This window comes from Carassius carassius, chromosome 13 (assembly GCF_963082965.1).
Source record: "Carassius carassius chromosome 13, fCarCar2.1, whole genome shotgun sequence".
Classification (NCBI taxonomy): Eukaryota; Metazoa; Chordata; class Actinopteri; order Cypriniformes; family Cyprinidae; genus Carassius; species Carassius carassius.
This window is the reverse complement of record NC_081767.1, coordinates 25,499,136-25,505,135: the sequence shown is the minus strand read 5'-3', so window position 1 is coordinate 25,505,135 and position 6,000 is coordinate 25,499,136.

Sequence of the window (6,000 nt, the reverse complement as noted above, 5' to 3'; positions counted from 1 at the left end):
AATTAAATTTTAATATATTAAAATAGAAAACAGTTATTTTAAATTGAAATTTCATAATATTACAGTTTTATTTTATTTTTGATCAAATAAATGCAGCATTGGTGAGTTTGTGAGATGTCTTTCAGAAATATAACAAAGAAATCTTACAGAGTCCAAACTTTTAAACTGTAGTGTAAATTGGTTACTGCTGTATTTTTTTTTTTTTATGACAACCATGTCCATAAATGGGTGAAAATCTCCTGTACCAAATATGATTCTGAGGTCTATATATAAATATATAAGTGAAGTGTGATTGGATTATTTAGGGTCTGTGTGTGATTCACCAATAGAAATTCCTCTGTCTCATTAAAATGCTTTGCTTTCACCACAAAGCACATTTTAGAGGAATCATGGCTTTTGAGAAATCAGAATGTTCTGATATAACTGTCACAGAATATAAAAGGTCGGATAAAACACTTCAGCTAAAAGTTTCATATAGTCAGATTTAGAGCCCAGATATTCGTCCACGACTGCTCAAAGGTTAAAATAATCTTAGATATGTGTTTCACCTCTTTTCAGAAGCATTGTTTTGGGACAAAACAGTTAAAGGTGAAAATCCTCACTGGAAAAAATCATATACAACAGAGTGAAAAATAGCCATTGTCTGCTTTAAACAAGACTTCCTATACTGACACAATTCATTAAAGCTGTTTAGAGTTACGCTTGTTTTTCTTGAAAGATTATACTGATCTGAAATAAAATATGGTGCTTGGATTGTGCTGATCGATGGGAAGGATCATAATGTTTCCTTTCCAAACAAAGATGGCTGTTATGGCGTACCCCAGATGACCCTAGAACACTACACACCGAGAGGTAATAATATACAGAGAAACCTTAAATGGACTGTCTTGTTCTATTAATTCTTCCTCGGTTTGTCTGTTTGCTCTCTGCTCAATCCACAGTGACTACCTTAGCAATTTGAAAGTAGTCAAATTGCTCACTAAATTCATTCAGGTTGCCTAATCCATGTTGTATTCTAAGAATACAGCAGTGCAATGGCAGACTGGCTTTTCTGTGTCCCCACTGAACACTTCAGATTGTGTTTCAGTCCAGAGGTCAACTGGGGTTAATTTGGCTCTTGGGACTTTTCTTTTGCTTTTCCATTTAGAAGTTAAATACTGGAAAATACTTGATGGCATTTTATAACACTTTTGATGGTTATTTTTGTACATATATATATATTTGTAGGCCAGTAAATGAAGTATATATAAATATATATATATATATATATATATATATATATATATATATATATATATATATATATATATATATATATATATATATATATATACTTTATATATTCTTTTTTTTTTTTACCCAGCTGTGCTGTAATGCAGTTTGAATGATCTGAAAATCCCTAGGAAAACATACAAAGCCATTTGGATTGGGCTGGCACTGGAATTGAACATATATACGGACAGAAAAACAAAGCTTATGGTCATATTCCACCCCAAAAAAAACCTTGTTCTGTGCTGTTTTCCTTGTGCAGTGTTGTATATACTATGCTATGAACTTTTAAGATTTAAATGTTCTTCTATGCTCTCTTTGTGGTAATTGAGGAACATGTTGCATGACTCATTTGCTGTAGGCTGTTTCTCTTTGGTTATGTTTTTATAGACATCAGAGAACAACACAGGCACTGGTTCAAGTCCTTCAGTTTGAATTTAGGTGAGAGACTGAATCACCTGTTATCTGATATGCAATGCTCAACTGCTGTTGAGAACCAATGTCATTTGAAAAGTCTGGTCTAATTACTCAATTTTGATTGGCCAGTCACTCCATCTAGTGGTCAGATATTTTCAAATATTCACCGTTGTCCATGGCAACTGTACTGTATATCAGAACACTCGTCGCTACTTTCGTACCCCGTGAACTCACCGTCTCTTGACTCATACAAATGCATAATCTTGAATCTCAGTTATCGATTGTTGTGAAAATGACCTAAAAAGAGAATTTATTAATATTACCTATAAAATTGTTGCAGGTTTTGTCTTGCTGCTTGGCTGAAGGTTTTATACATAGCAAAGGACTTTTTACTCTTCTTAGCTGATGTGTTCTGGACAAGCTTTTTTCAATGACTAAAACAAGACGATGACAAAACGACAATAAGGACAATAAATGAGAACTCTATCAATATAATTTATGGTAAAAGACAAGACTAAAATGTAATAAAAAAAATTAAGGCTTAGGCATCCATCTTTTTCCTCAACGTGGAAGTAAGTCTATAGGTGAGACTTCCGTTTCATTAGGTGCTTTGGGTAAACAATGAGGAGAATAACAACATGCAGTAAACGGTAAAACTGTTTGCAGTACTAACAAGTGTGTTCTTAATTAAGATAACAGATTAAAATAATATGATAGGACACATCAATTGTCAATATCAAGCAGCAAAACGAACTGTTTTGCACAACGAAAAATAGCTGGACGCAAATGAGATCAAAAGCCAGACCCATAGAATTTACAAACGGCGGCTCCCGTTTTTATGTCAGAAAAAAGGTGGATACTTCACTTTCCACGTTATGTTCTGTTCCGTTGTGCGCACATCCTAATTGCATTTCTTCCATTGCTAGTGTGTGGATTTACTTATGGATTTATTTAAGACTGTTTGAGCCATCATCTTTCTCATTGTGTGTGTGGTTTACAACCAGGTGTGACAAAAAAAATAAAATTTAAAAATGACAACAATCATTGTTTATAATTTTGAGCAAATTAATCTTTTTTATTAGTTTAACCATTATACAGCATGATGAAAATGTTTTCATTGACTAAAACTAGACTAAAATGCTCAAAACCTGACTGAACAAAAACAGTACAAGTTGACTAATTATAATAATAACTAAAAAGACTAAATAAAAAACTTGCTGACAAAATTAACACTAGCTGAAGTTAATATGACCTATAGTTAATATTATGAAATAATTTAAAATGAAAATAAATATTTAATTTCCATGTTCAGTTGTTTAGTGGGTCGTAATATAGTCGGTCTTACTTTTAGTTATTGCAAAACTAATTCAAAATTAGTGTTGTTATTGTGAATTAATGCTAAAACTATTTGAAATTGTTATGTTAATTGAAATGAGGCTGAAATAAAATGAAGAAAGAAAAATGTAAAAAAAAAAAATTAACGATACGTTGTCTTGGCAATAAAATGTTGAATTGCTAAAATTACTGAAATTGTCAATTTCAATGAAATGAATTCAAACTAAAGACGAATAAAAATGACAGAAGCACATAATTAAATTACTGAAACTAAAACGAAAATAAAGGGGGGAGGCTAAATCAGAATATTATATTATTAAATACTATATTAAATACTAAATACTTCATATTAAATAAAAGTATGCTATTTTACATAGTCTGTGTAATGTCAGTTCTAGCACGTTTTTGGAATAATTATTCCTTTCAACTTACATGACCTCTCATAATCGTGTGTAACAAGCTGTGCTGTGGTAGAAAGCACTTGCTAAGTTTTCACAGTTAACACAGTCATCACAGAGGACTTTCAGAAGTGGTGGTCCACAGGGATCTGGATGCAGAAGATGAATGATCTGCTGAGGGGGAGAGTGCAGATCTGACTCATTCTGAGATCACATGACCACAGCCACAGGCTGTTGGTTTTTCTCGTTCTTGTCCCGGTCAAATTAACAGCACACAGGGTTGTGAAACACTTTGATGTTGGAGAATTTGTACACTTTGATGCCTAAAACAGTTTTGGCATTTTAATCTCTTTAATAAGTCTTGCGACTGCTTAGTGTTGGCAGCATTTGCACTGTTTAACTTATTTGCGGATGACATGCTTTGAAAGGACCTAAAAAACTACCTTTATTGTTGATATACATCATGACATGACATTAACATGCATATAATCTGGACTCCAGGACATATTGGCGTTCCTCCATTGAAAGAATGTAAACTATTGTTTGAAGCTATAGTTGATTCCAGCAGGAAAACTCACCAAATACACACATTTCAGTCTAAAACAATCAATTTTGGTTCACATCTTTTGATCTGCTGACATTTTAGTAATTGTTGGTAGCATAATTGTGCAAGTTCCTGTTTGCAGGTTATTGCTTTAGCTTTAAGCAAAACTGACAGATTTTGCCTACAGTACACAATTAAACTTCCCCCTAGTGTGAAACACTGGTTAAACTGTTTAAAATAAATGTAGTTTCTCTAAATAAACAAACACCCTACTTAATCATTGACAAAAGTTCTACCAGCCCTTCCTGATGGCGTTGTTGATAGATTTATTCCCAGGTAAATACTTCTATATATTTATTTATTTATTGACCTTTTTTGCACTGACCTGCGTTGTTGTTTTATTTTCTTTCAGATCTGTCTACCCTGTAATATTTTAAGCACATCCAGTTCTTAAATGCAGCAGACTGTCTGGGCCAGCTGGCAACAGACACGGAGAGGTGAGAGGTGCCTGTATTGAGTTTCTCTATTAGTCTCTCTTCCTTTATCCAATAACCTCAGGCAACAAGAGACCATGACATCATACAATATAAGCTGCGAGTGTCAGATTTGGTTTATACTACTATTAATAGAATCATTGTAATAAAGATTTAATTATTAATTCAGCCAAAAAAAAAATATTTTCTCATTATTTACCCTTATGTTGTGAATACTGTTGTATTTGGCTTTAGAATACAAAAGATTCTGAAGATTCTTAAGATATGTAAAAGTATTTTCATACATTCTGCTAAAAATACAAATTTTATTTGAAGAACCACTGTAAAAACTGGATATACGAGGTAACCTAATTTTAAAAGTGTGATTTCTAGACCTGGAGAAGTCATGCAAATTAATACAAACTCATAACTCCATTGGCATTTTTTAAATGAATATACCTTTTTATGGTTATGCCAAGAATTGTGTAAGATTTTTAAAAATCATGATCCAGTAAAATTGCTAAAGACAAGACCTTTACTATAAGACCTTTGTTCACTCCGTAATCAGTTGTATATGTTGTGCACAATGTGGAATTGGCTAAACAATCATAAGCAAAGCACTCTGAAGTATTAACATATTGCAGTCACCACCTATGTCCTCATTTCATTGTTTAGGCTTCTGTCACTTATTAAATTAATGGGCCAGTGAGTGAATCCTTATTTGTTGGGGTTTGTTTTTCTGAGCTCAAGTCTCCAGCCAAGAAGGATGGATCTGTCTGCTACTGGTCATTTAGTCTGACACAAAAAAAGTTGTATACATACTTTTTAACTTTTACTCTCTGTTAAGTCTTTACTTATAACTAAAACAAATATTCTCGCTATCAGCGAACATGGACTCACTCATAATTGTCTCATAATGCTCTACTCCAGTGCCGTTAATATGACCCTGATACATTTATAATCCCTTTGTGTCTCTGTCTTTCTTCGTTTATGCTACTTTCAGAGGTTCAATGTAAATTTCAGCAGAAGCTTGCTAGTAAACAATATGTTGGTGTAACTCCAGACTCCTGAACCAGGCCAGACATCTCAAAGCGAGAGGAATTATAAGGAGACACAGATTGTGAGGAGTTGGCGGGAAAGGGGATAGATCCATGGGGGGTGGTTCACATTTTTTTGTGGAGGCACTGATGTTTTATATATGTTCATTTCCTCACATTCCTCTGTGCTAGAAGCAGAAGAAGAAGAGGAACAGGGATGAGGAAGGACTGTGCCTTAAAAAAAAAGCATAAGAGAGAGAGAAAGAAAGAAATGAGTTAGAGTTGCGGTGTAGGCATTTTGCCTTTCATTATGAAACCTCTGTGTTGGTTGAGTCTCCGTTCTATATAAGTGGCTTCACAAAGGTCAAAGTGCCCACTGAGCATATTTATAACCAGAGAGAACAATTGAAAGGGAAGGTTTTCAATATACCAATGTGTAAAATTATTTGAGGCTCTTTCTTTTTCCCACTACCTCAGGAAGAGGTCAAGAAACTGGAGAAAATGATAAGCAAAGGAAATGACCAGTT